Below are 14,076 nucleotides of genomic sequence, written 5' to 3'. Positions count from 1 at the left end.
TAAATTGGACTGCCAATCTATTTAAGTAGAGCCAGATCCTCCATTTTCAGCACTGCCCAAGGTTTTCAGCCCTGCTAAGCAAAGTTCTTCTTTTACTAACTAGGAGATGCCTAGAAAGTCATCCAAAACCTTCTGCATATCAAGCATAAATGCTGCTGCTTAAGACCCTCCAAAGTAATAAGAAATCATACAAATGTGATGAACATTCTATTGTAAACTTCTCCTAGGTTAGTCAGTGCAATTGAACTATGAAACCCATTTCACTTACTCCTTATTGAATCACTTCTCCTAAAATTTCCATAATTTGGTTTTTCAATTGTTGGATGTTCTGGATACAAATAAATTGCTAATTAGATCTGCACCTCTCTTTTGTTATTCCCTTTTATTTGGCTTCTCTTTTCCATGCATCTTCCTGACTCAAGTTTCTTCCTGTTCCTTATTCACCGAAGACTTCCTTTCTTATTTTCTATCTTTGAATCTCCTAGGCTTTCTGGCTGCTTTGTCTAACCCAAGAAGAAATGGTCTTCCTTGCACTACCCAATAAGACTGGAAGAATGCATTGTGATGCTCTGCAGTTGTGGCACTCCAACTTGTGCCATGTCCTTTGAAATGACTTTGAGTTCAAGACACTTATACCAATCTAATCCAAACCCACTCAGTTTATAAGAACTGAAAGAGCCATGGGTGATAGAAAAGTAGACAAACATTTAGTTGCTCTTAATTACTATGTATAATTCTACTGCCAGCAGTATTTTCTCACATTATAAATGACTTCAGGAACTATGTTAAGCAGGGTTGTGCATAACACTTGTTGGTCAATTACTTCATAAATTATGTATGCTAACTAAATTAGCAAATCTTTGGTTTTCCATTTCATATAAGTTTCCAGTTTTAATATACACCAAATTCATTCAGAATGGCTTCAGTTATACATACAGAATAGAGACATTGTTCTCCAGTCAGGGTTTATTTTGACATACATATATAAATACCTACTATATTTATCCAGGTACAAGAGATTTCAATGCACATATGGATAAATTGATGGGGACTTTAATTCCAGTGCTGGAGTTGTCTGTGAGACAAATGTCTTTGTTCCACTAGGGCAAGAAAATCTGCATATTAATTAAAAGAGTAACAATACCAAATGAATACTGCAAAGTTAATGTTATCCTGGGGCTTAACTGTCAGAAAGTTTGGAAATTAACTTGGATAAAGACAAGTTATTTCTGTTTTATTAGAATACACTCTTAAACTTCCTAACTAGAATGTATAATGTTCCCTGCTTCTGGTATAGGTACATTAGAAACCCTATGTGTACAAAAATTGACCAATATCTTGCATTCTGTAATCCTGCCATATTCAATCGTCACTAGGACTAGGGGTGATGGCAGTGTTCCAATATATCAGGGGTTGCCACAAAGAAAACAGAGTCAAACTATTCTCCAAAGCAGCTGAATGCAGGACAAGAAGCAATGGATGGAAACTAATCAAAGAGAGAAGCAACCTAGAGCTAAGGAAAAATTTAATGACAGTTAGAATAATTAATCAGTGGAACAACCTGCCTTCAGAAATTGTGAATGTTCCACAACACTGGGAGTCTTTAAGAAGAGACTGGACAACCATTTGTCTGAAATGGCATAGGGTTTCCTGCCTGAGCAGGGGGTTGGACTAGATGACCTTCACGGTCCTCTCCTCCTCCTCCTCCTCCTCCTCCTCCTCCTCCTCCTCCTCCTCCTCCTCCTCCTCCTCCTCCTCCTCCTCCTCTTCTTCTTCTTCTTCTTCTTCTTCTTCTTCTTCTTCTTCTTCTTCTTCTTCTTCTTCTTCTTCTTCTTCTTCTTCTTCTTCTTCTTCTTCTTCTTCTTTTGTTAATATAGGAGAATCTACACAGTATTGGACATACTGTAAATCTTGGAGTGCCTCATACATTTCTCTCTACTGTCTTTTAATCAACTGGTGGCCAAAATAAATGGGAAAATATCAAAATTGAACATGGTTATTGGGGGGGGGGGAAGGAAGTACTTCTATTTCATGCTTTTTTTTTCCAATATAGGATACAAGAATTGTTAGTCTATGGTAGTAAAAAAACAGGAGTCTGGTAACATCATTTGAGCTTAACCAATTTTATCAAAAGGCATAAGCTTTTGTGAACTGTAACTCAGAAGGGTGTTGGAATGGGGAAAAACCAGGTGATTATGCCAATGGAGATTACTTTCGAGACATTGAAAATATTTTATCAAGCAAATATATAATAGTTAACCCATTATGTTTGTTGAAATCTGAAATCTTTCCATGTATGTGACTCCAACAGTCACTTGCTCAATCAACTTGTTGAGAGCTGTAATATGGTACCCAGGGAAGTTAAAATGCTTTGCTCTCACTTTGCTTTTCTTTGAGTCCATTTGTCTATTTTTAGTGGGTCCAGATGATGACAGTGTCATCAATGAATCTTACAATAACTAAAGGTGGAATTTCAGAGAATAAGAATTGAGAAAATATTGTTCTAGATCAGCCTTGAAGATACTGGCACATTATAGGACTTTCAGGAGAGCTATGGTGAACTTAAAAAATGAAGCCAGAAATTTAGTAGCTACAATAACAACTCTGCTGGTAATGAAATCTGCTTCTATGAACAGACTATGTCAAAAAGATGTTAATGAAGGAATGACGGATGTGGAACAAATATTTGACAAGACAGAAAAAATATCGAAAGCTGAACTAAAAATTACCTTCTGGGAGGACGCTCCATGGTAGCCAAAGCAGAACATCCAGATTCAGTCACAGCTTTATTCCATATAATATTAACCTTGTGCAGTGCTATTTTTGTAAAAAAAAAGGCGCCAGAACTCACAAATGTCATACAACCCGCCTTGCCAACCCTACAAGGTTTACCTTTGTAGTTGGAAAAAAAAACCTTAAATTTTTAGTGTATCTAAAAGACTAGGATTTTGTTGAAGGTAAGTTAATACTATTAAAGTTACCATGCATTGTGTGGCTTTAAATTACAAGAAGGCATTTTATTAATCTTTTTGGACATTTACCATTGGCATACCCATTTAGTTTAATGAGTGGAAATGTCAGCTTTCTATGTGGAATGAAATTGGCCCAATAAAACAAAATTTGGTTGCTTGTAAAAGATTGAATTATTTTTAAGAAGTTGCCAAATAAGGTAGAAAAATTTACATTTGGAATTTAATATGGATATTGACTTGAAACAAATTAAATTTGAAACTTTGTCAGTGAACAGATTACTTTTAATTTACCTTTAAGTTAAATTCAATTTAATAAATAGATCTGATTGAACCTCATACTGAAGGTCTACCTTTACATCTGACCAATACATAATTTATATATACAGTATTATTATTAATAATAATACCTCCAAATTACATTGGCTTTATTCTTATTCTTCCCCTCTGCAGTTTGAATATAAAGTATAAAAGACTAAAAAGAGATTTTTGTAGATATCCCAGCCTTTGAACTACCCAAGGAACCAAAAGAGCAAAATTTCACTGTTGGGCAAGCTTCCATGCCAGCCATCTTTCTTTCCTCTCACTTCGCCTCTTTTTAACCTCATACCCCACCTTCTGTAAGGGAAGGCAAAAGGCTCACTCACCCTCTCATGTAAGATGGCCTCCATGTTTATGTGTCTCCCACTGCCACCCATTGTCTTCCACACCACATGGGCCGACCCAGCCAATCAAGTCACGCTCTGGCTGGGGTGCTCTGGTGCCTTATGGCTCTTTCTAGAGGAGGCAGACAGTGCCGGAAGGGACCCCGCTCACACCGTACCGCCAGTGGGGCATTTTCAAAAGCAAACAAGGTTAGGAAGGGCAAGAATAGGAAAAGAATGCAACTCTGTAAAATCTGTCAAAAAAAGATGCCAGAACTTCGTTCTATGACAAAAAAAAACAACACCCTGACCTTGTGAACTCTAAAGCTTCCTCCTTCTGTTATGTATTCAAGATGGACAGTGATTAATATTTATGTTACTTACATGTAAGGCTTTGGTCTATAATATGTTGTATATAGTATGTTTAAATGTGTGTTATGCAGTGCTTTTTTTGTAAAAGAAAAAGGTGCCAGAACTCACACATGTCACACAACCCACCTTGCCTACCCTACAAGGTTCCATCCAAAAAAGGTGCCGGAACTCCATTCTGAGTTAGAACATGACAAAAAAAAGCCCTGGTGTTATGTATGTGTACACTATGAGACCAAGCAACTAAATTTCATTTTTAATGTGTGCCATTGTGCCAACAGAACAAAAATGACAATAAAGGTTATCTATCTATCTATCTATCTATCTATCTATCTATCTATCTATCTATCTATCTATCTATCTATCTATCTATCTGACAGGCCAAGAGAATGATTTGGAAATGACACTTTATTGAATATACAAAAGAAACTAGGTGAAGTTTATAAAATTAAAAGGGAAATACAAATGATAAAACAAGACAATGACCTGGAAAAATGTCTTCTTATTTTTCTACAAAAGAGGCTTGTTAAAGCCCGGAAGAAATCTGTGTGATGGGATAAATAAATCCTATGGCAATACTTGATTGAATTGAATTAATGATTAAGGCTTAGACATGAAAGTAAGAAATATAAAGCTTGTTTATTTGACCAAGGTTAAAATAAGACATTTGGTTGGGTCTTTCTCTTTCTCTCTCTTTCAGAAGCTCTGGTAATCCTTTATGGATGTTTTGCTGACACCTGTATTGAAAAGTTGATGTTTTATGGATTTCCTTGGAGATAAAGGATGAGATATGGGAAAAAGAGATATATTTTGTAATCTTATAGCGGGTGTGAAGAGTTATTACACTTGTTTATACTCATTGAAACAAAAAATTGAAATCACTTCTTTATATATTTCTTTATCTTTTTTCCTGTACCTTTTATTTTTTTATTCTTTTTTTCTTTCTTTAGTTTGTATTGGTATTTACTATTGTAATTAAAATTCTTAATAAAATTTATACTCAATATATTGACACAGTGTGGAGCCATGCTGACATTCCTGGTTGTATCAATGGTTTCAGGAATATACATTATTGTTGCCATTTATCATAGATCTACAAATGGCTCAACAAACCATCAGATTTCTGATTCCTTTCAACAATTCTCTTTATTATCAATGATATATTGCTGCCCTCAGCATCATGTAAACAGCAATCAGCCTGTAGCAGAACTGGAGGGAGGAAGTGCTAAGCAGTGTGTTGTGCGTGTGTGCATCTGACTGAGGTGCCAATTATCTAAGGGACCATCTCTTCCGTTATGAATCTATCCAGATATTTATCTATAAGAAAAGTCTGTCAAAAGATGCTTGAATCTTAGTTATTAGAATTACCAATTGTAAAAAGAATCTTACTCTTACTGTGATGGTGTCCTTAAAGAAGTGGAGAAGTCATACAGATTAGCTCTGTTAATTTCTCCTATAGCAATGAAAGTGCTATACAGTACTAGAAAGCATGGATTTTGAAATGGGGAAGGAAATTCTTAGCTTTAGGGAAAACTTCAATATATCATGCAATTATACCTATGGGCATAGTTCGTGGGCTTAGGATAGTTGAAAAATTAATGTATTTTATTTTTTAAAGAACCAATGTTTTGTATCATTCATAATATATGATGAAAGAAGGCTTGAATAAAGCTAAACACAGATTAGATAGAATTCATCGACCTGGAAAGAAGAGAAAGCCATGCTATATCAATTCTCTAGTCTTGTAATCCTCTTTCAAACATCTTCTCAGCCATTCAGTCACATGTTACATACACATGAACTGTTTGTCACTAATTTGTGTGCCAATCTATGAGTGTGCTAGTTAATGTATGATTTAAATCAGCTTCATCCAGCACTATCTCTTTACTCCTGCAGTGTCAAGAAAATCACATGCATCAACAAATATTCTGACACCTGGTCAAGGCTATGAACAAAATAAGCTAAGGTGGAAATCTTCTATTTTATATTTTTTTTTCTCCTGTTTTATATTCTGGCTTCTTTATTCCTTGGGGCAGGGTGGGGAAAGAGCATATTAAATCATATTTAAATATTAAATAATATTAAAACATATTCAATCATATTAAATCCAGGAAATTACAGACCTATCAGCCTGACCTCAATACCTGGGAAGATTCTGGAAAAGATAATCAAACAATGAATCAGTGAGCACCTAGAGGCAAACAAAATCATTACTAAAAGCCAACATGGGTTTGTCAAAAACAGGTCATGCCAGACAAATCTTACTGCATTCTTTGACCAAGTGACAAAATTAGTGGATCAGAGGAATGCTGTGGATAGAATTTACTTGGACTTCAGTAAGGCATTTGATAAAGTAGATCACAAACTACTACTTGATAAGATAGAAAAATGTGGGTTAGACAGCATCACCACCAGATGGATTTGCAGCTGGCTGACAGGCTGTACTCAGCGTGTGGTCCTCAATGGAACTGCATCTACATGGAGGGAAGTGTGTAGTGGGGTGCCCCAGGGCTCTGTTCTGGGCTCAGTGCTCTTCAACATCTTCATCAACAATTTGGAAGAGGGGATAGATGGGGAACTCATCAAATTTGCAGACAACAACAAGCTGGCAGGAATAGTCAACATTCCAGAAGACAAGCTTAAGATACAGGAGGATCTGGACAGACTTGAACACTGGGCGCTATCTAACAAAATGAAATTCAGTGGTGAAAAAAGTAAGGTTCTACATTTAGGCAAGAAAAACCAAATGTACAGGTATAGTATAAGGGATACCTTGCTCAATAGTAGTAACTGTGAGAGGGATCTCGGAGTCCTAGTGGACAATCACTTAAATGTGAACCCGCAGTGTGCTGCAGCTGCCAAAAAACCCAACACAGTGCTAGGCTGCATTAACAGAGGGATAGAATCAAGATCACGTGAAGTATTAATACCACTTTACAATGCCTTGGTAAGGCCACACTTGGAATACTACATCCAGTTTTGGCCACCACAATGTAAAAAAGATGTGGAGACTCTGGAAAGAGTACAGAGAAGATCAACAAAAATGATTAGAGGTCTGGAGGCTAAAACATATAAGGGACGGTTGCTGGAATTGGTTATATCTAGTTTAATGAAGAGAAGGACTAGGGGTGACATGATAGCAGTGTTCCAATATCTCAGGGGCTGCCACAAAGAAGAGGGAGTCAAGCTATTCTCCAAAGCGCCCGAAGGGAGGACAAGAAGCAATGGATGGAAACTAATCAAGGAGAGAAGCAACCTAGAACTAAGGAGAAACTTCCTGACAGTTAGAACAATTAACCAGTGGAACAACCTGCCTCCAGAAGCTGTGAATGCGCCAACACTGAAAGTTTTTAAGAGACTGGACAGCCATTTGTCTGAAATGGTGTAGGGTTTCCTGCCTGAGCAGTGGGTTGGACTAGATGACCTCCAAGGTTCCTTCCAACTTTGCTATTATGATTATTATGATTAAATACAAAATGTTGATCCTTTTCACACTCATTTTAACAAATTACATAAGGATGTATCATTCCACAGAAGAAAATTCCCCAAAAAACCTATAGGTTGTGTACTTTGTCAATTTTATTTTTCTTAATATTTTTGACAACACTAAGGAAAATATTCTTTTTAATTAACTGTATTAGTTCTGAGTAATGTATAAAATTATTTGAATTCTTTAAAGTATATTCTAATTGTGCAACCAATTTCATTCTAAGATAATTGCAATAATTGGATGTGCAATCATGAGGTTAGGAAATGTGACAACATTAATGAAGGCTGTGAGGATTAGCATTTGCTTGGTGTCATTCAACCAATATGGCTGCCTCCAGTGTAGGTAAGCTTTTTCCTTTCTAATTTCTTTCATAACTGCCAACAGGAATGTACCATTCATTGAAACCTGTCAAAATGATCATTGTGTAGCAACAGGAATCACTGTGTCTTTTTTTACATCATCACTTATTTTCATATTGGGCAAGACCTTTCATCTGTAGTGGGCTGAAAGTTGCAAAAGGTAACTGATGGGAAAAGCAACCCAGACAATATTGTTTTCTGATTGAAAAGGAAGGTTTAATGCTGCTGCACAGCAAAGGAAATAAAATTAGAAATACATTAACTTTCAACCATATAACTAGTTTAGACAACTTGTGGGTAGTGAAACAATGGCCCTCCAGTATTATAATTCCTAGCAAACTTTGTCAGCTTGGGCTGGCAGATGAAGGATGCTGGGGGATCTAGTTCAGCAATATTTAATAGCGTACAGGTTTGTTTGTTTGTTTGTTTGTTTGTTTATTTATTTATTTATTTATTTATTAAATTTATATGCCGCCCTTCTCCCTAAGGACTCAGGGCAGCTCAGAACAATAAAAAATTTTAAAAAAACATAGAATACAAAGATTAGAAAAGAATTAAACAAAATAGAGAAATAAAGGACAATTTAAGCCGATAAAAACCAAATTTAAAAACCATGATCAGTCCAGGCCCGCTTGTTGGAACAGCCATGTCTTCAGGTCACGGTGGAAGGATCAAAGGTCAGGGGTCGTCCGCAGCTCCGGAGGCAGTTCATTCCAAAGGGTCGGTGTGCCCACAAAGAAGGCTCTCCCCCTGGGGGTCACCAGCCGGCATTGCCTGGCCGATGGAACCCTGAGGAGGCTGACTCTGTGGGAACAAACCGGGCGATGGGAGGTTGACATTGGCAGCAGGTGGTCTTTCAAGTACCCCGGGCCTAAGCCATGTAGGGCTTTAAAGGTAATTACCAGCACCTTGAATCGCACCCGGAGGGCAACCAGAAGCCAATGCAGCTCGTGCAGCAGTGGTGTAACATGGGAGTATTGAGATACTCCCATAAGCACCCGCGCGGCCGCATTTTGCACCAGTTGAAGCCTCTGGGTGCACTTCAAAGGCAGCCCCATGTAGAGAGCATTGCAGTAATCCAGGCAAGAAGTGACAAGGGTGTGGGTGACTATGCATAGGGCATCTCGGTCCAAAAAGGGGCACAACTGGCATACCAGGTGAACCTGTGCAAAAGCCCCCCCTGGTCACAGCAGCCAGATGGTCTTCCAAATTAAGCCGTGAATCCAGGAGGACACCCAAGTTGCGGGCCCTTTCTGAGGGGGGCAATAACTCCCCCCCATAAGAAGAGATGGAACCTGCTGGACAGTATGAGATGCTGATATCCACAGCCACTCGGTCTTGGAGGGGTTCAGCCTGAGCCTGTTCCTTCCCATCCAGACTCGCACCGCCTCCAGGCACCGGGACATCATGTCAAGGGCATCACTGGGTTGGCTCGGGGTGGAGATAAACAACTGGGTGTCATCGGCATATTGGTGATACCTCACCCCAAAACCACAGATGATCTCACCCAGTGGCTGATCACTGATAAAAATTGATGCAATCATAGTGTTGAAGAGATAGTAGAAAATGAGCAGGTTAAAATACTGTGGGATTTTTTACTGCAAACTGAAAAAGTCTTGGAACACAATACGCCAGACTTAACTGTAGCTGAAAAGAAGAAAGTATGGATACTTGATGCGGTAGTACCAGGCAATAGTTAAAAAAAAAGACAAAGAATTGGAGAAAACCACAAGCATCAAGATCTGAAAATCGAATTTGAAAGATTATGACATAAACTATCCATGGTAGTCCCAGTGGTGATTGGTGCCCTGGATGCCATACCAAAAAAAAAAATTGGCTAGCACTCAAAAAACCTGTGTCTTGACAAAATTTCCATCTCTTAATTGCAAAAGGCCACACTGTTTATATCATGCTGATACATTACAATATCACATAACCCTAGGTTCTTGGGAAGAACTTGATATATATGAAGGTCAACACCAGCTAAAGAACTGGCAGCTGTGATTTCACATTTTGTGTATATAATAATGTATTAACCATTAGATTACATCAAAATATAAAATACACAACAACATCATATGTTACAAAATAGAGTTAAAGGCAGAACTAAAAGGAAATGCAAATACAATGCAAATGCAATACTCCTACAATTTATCCATCAGATCCACATATGCAGTTGTTAACTGGGTGTTTTTCAGGTACAGGACTGTGTTATTCTAACTGCATATGAAATATGTTATTTTAATGTAAGAATCCCAATAGGCCATTTGTCTAATATGTAATCTAAGACATTAAACTCTTTATTTTTCATACGGTTAATATTCAGATAATATATGCACTACCTCTATCTCTGGAGCTCCACAACTACAAATATATTCATCATTAGGAACTTGATCAAAATTTCCATATATAATTATTGTGTCCAACTGCTCAAATCTTATTTATTTAAATACCCTACTCAGATGTTTCAGCATTTCTGTGTGTAAATATTTACAATTGGGAAGGTGTGTTTATAGCTGCTCATTCATCCACCGATTTACCCACATATCTTATCTGAGGTTCTGTATCCAACAATCCTTGAGTGAAATTTATATTTCAGAAAATGTAAGTATAGAAAAGCAAACTGAGATGCTTCTGTATGTTGTGGAGTCCAGATGTTATCTTTCTCTCTTCTTCCTTCCCTCCCTTCCTTCAGCAGCCAATTTATCTTTTTCTTTTTTCTTTTAGAGCTTTGAACAGGAGTGAACATTGGCCAGCCAATCTTTTGGCAGGCAGAATTAGCATGAAATCTATCTGTCATTCAGGGAACAACAACCAAGAAAAGTAGATTATTCTGTCCTTGATGGAACTACAGCATAGGATACAATCCCTCCCTCCCTTCCTTGCATGCAAAAAGGTAGTCCAAATCAGGGAAGTATGGACACATTTTCCTTTTCACTGAGACTAGGCAGTCCTACTGAGCTTGCCTGCCTCAAAAGTGCAGGCTTGGGCACTTATAGGGAAAGATAGGTGGAAAGGTAGGGAAATGGTAAAATATAGACTTATTTGTCTTCACTACATAGCATATAATTTACTTTGTAGCTATTACATATGGGTACCAGTATTATCATCCTTCCTTCTATTTTTATTCCACTGCTGTATTTTCAGTAAAAAATCCCGAGGTGCTTCATGATAAAGGATGTCTTTTATTATATAGCTTTATGGGGTGTAATTAGTGATAACAATGAAATCTATAATTACCTCATTTAGTTAAGTGAAGTTTTCTACTTTTGGTTGTATTATCCATCAAACACTATTTTCTCCACAATTTCATTTCCAGTTTTGGAAGTTAAATGAATTCTGTGAATTATATACTGATAAAACCATAAATACCTCTGATCAACAGCCGTTTGCTTTAGTGGGCATCTGAGAAGAAAACCTTTCCAATAGGTAAACTAAGACCAGGGTCTACCTCATCCCAAATTATGGCTGAATCCTTCAGCTGTTTTTATACCTGTCAGTCCAATACATTTAAGCAGCAAATGAAAACCACAAATGATTTATTTCCTATAAATGTTATCTTCTAATGTGAAATTCACTGCACAGGGGAAGATTAATCCAATATTTCATTTTATTAATTTTTAGTATTTCTTCTCATGGTTGATGTTACAAGTCATGGTCCTAAGTCTATTTTCTGTTTGTTCTTTAAAACACACATATACACATCCAAAAAATACTCCTTCTTTATGGACTTTAATATTACCCTCTTCATAAAGGTAGGGGCTTAGAAAATTGAGAGTAACAGCTTGTGTTCCAAACTAGTTTCTGACTCTAAAGCTTTAACACAATGCTCAGAATGGCAAAGGATTTGAAATAATGTTTAATCTTCTACTTAACACACAAAACAAAGTCTTTAGATTTACCCAGAAGCCCACACCCTGTTGTTTGCTGCTCTGGGTACAGACTCGGAGATATATTTCTGCTGATGTAAAGACACAAAGCAGTTCTGGATCTTACTAGCCTCAGGTAAGATTAACTGGATCACTATCGCCCTACTTTCCAAATCCTAGCTGAACACTGCTATCCATAATTCCATTTGCTGGCATTAAAATGTCAATTCCTCATGGAGTGTTCTCAGGACAACACATGTCAATTCTTTCTTATAAATACAAGTTCTATGTCAATCATTAGAGAATTCAAGAGTAACTTGGAGGGGAGAAAATATCACAGCCGGCTCCTTTGATTCTACAATGAAAAGATCTTGCAGGGAGAATGGGAAAAAACAACCTGTAGCATTGTGACCTGCTACAGTTGTGCTAATGCAAAAAAAACAAAAACAAAACATCAATATTGCAGTAACTTCGCTTATTACAACTAATGCATATAAAGACATAAGCAGCTTATCTGCAAGATGTACAGCAAGAAAGATAAAATCAATAGCCCCTGATAGCAAATCAGCTTGCTATCTAAAAATCAGTAAAGTTGGCTCGAGGTGGGGTGGAGGGCAGTTAAATAAATGAATAAAGAAGATATTAGTGTAATTAAGAACACTTTCAAATTCCCCACAAAGCAATGTGAAGCCTATCCATAATTGCTGCCTTCTTTTTTTTACTTTCTAAACATTAAGAATAAGGAGCAAATATGTCATTTATTCATTGCTCTACCTTGATGTGGCAGACATTCCGGAGGAACATAAATCCTGCCATCTCTAGTCCACACAAAATAGCTCAGTGTAAAATAGATAAATAACAATCCGTGTAAATTCAAGGGGAAAAAGTCATAACTCTTTCCCCTGCTTTTCACTTGGAAAAACTTGCTAGGAAGTTGAAGATCATAAACCAGAAGGTTCGTCCATTAGTTATATTAAAACCTCAATATTTAAAAAACAAAAAAATACACCACGAACAACCCTAAACCAAAATAAGCTTCATTATGATTTCAGATACTGCCTACCAGAACCAGAGATAAATTGGCTTTATCTGAAATAATGCAAAGACTCCCAGGTGGGACTATCCTAGAGTGAAAGGATAATGGCCAATATCATAGATGAGATATCTTAACTCATGTAGTTGTTGCTGAAATCTTAACTTATGTGACCTCTACTGAAGACACCTCTGATCATAGAAGTACAAAATAGTTCTTCGCCAGTTTTGAAAATATTTTTTATAGACATGTTATGTCCTATGGTAGAGTATTAGCTATTTTCAGAACGTCATGTGAAAAATCAAACTGCTTACCTGACAATTTAAAGACATTAGCAAGTCAACCAGAAAGGTTACTTTATACTTGGTTTAATTTAAACAAAGTAATAACTTTTTTTATTTAAATAAATTAAATTTAATAATTGAATTAATTAATTAATTAATTATATTTAAATTATTATTAACAAAGTAATGATTTAATAATATTTTTTTGTTTAAACTGTTTCAATTTCTCCCCTTGGGACAGCGTTATAGGACGTTGCCTGCCAAAACTAGACACAGGGACAGTTTTTTCCCTTGTGCCATCACTCTGTTGAACACCTAATTCTCACAATTGCTGGCTAACATCTATGTACATTTACTCATGTAGCATTGCTGCAGCATTATTTATACTTCTTATCTTTCTTACTCCCCCATTGTTTTGTTGTTGTTGTTGTTGTTGTTGTTGTTGTTATTATTATTATTATTATTATTATTATTATTATTATTATTATTATTATTATTCTGTTGTTTTGTGTGTACACTGAATGCTTCTGTACCACAGACAACTTGCTTGTTTGTTTAATCACACTTGGCCAAATCAGTTTCAGTTCAATTAAATTTGTGTGCAATAAACACAGTGACATGTATTCCACTATGCAAGACATGAAGCTACAGGAGAAGAGGGACTTTGTAATGAAAAGTTATCTTTCATTCTCTTTAGAGTACCACCAACTCCACTCCATGCTATTCAGCCTCTTCCGATAGTTATCCAGATTTCAGTGCCAATCAAACATGATGATTCAGCTGGTTTGGAGCTTATTGCAGAGGGAGGAATTGAATTGGGTTCATATTTCTAATGCAGCCCAGCATTAGATTTCTCTCCTTGTGTGTACTTGCAGCTTGTTGTGCCTGAGGAATTTTAAAATAGCATCTTAACATAAGGTAGCAGATGACTTTTTGTAATGTGGATAATTTTTGTTTGTCTCATCTTTTTCCCTCTCTTTCAGACATTTCCTTCTGTTTTTCTGACACCATCTCAACATTTCAGTGTTCACTTGTTACCTTTTAAGAGCCCTTTTAAGA

This window comes from Vipera berus (genome assembly GCF_964194415.1).
Source record: "Vipera berus genome assembly, chromosome: 1".
NCBI classification, from domain to species: Eukaryota; Metazoa; Chordata; class Lepidosauria; order Squamata; family Viperidae; genus Vipera; species Vipera berus.
Note: the sequence above shows the minus strand (reverse complement) of the source record.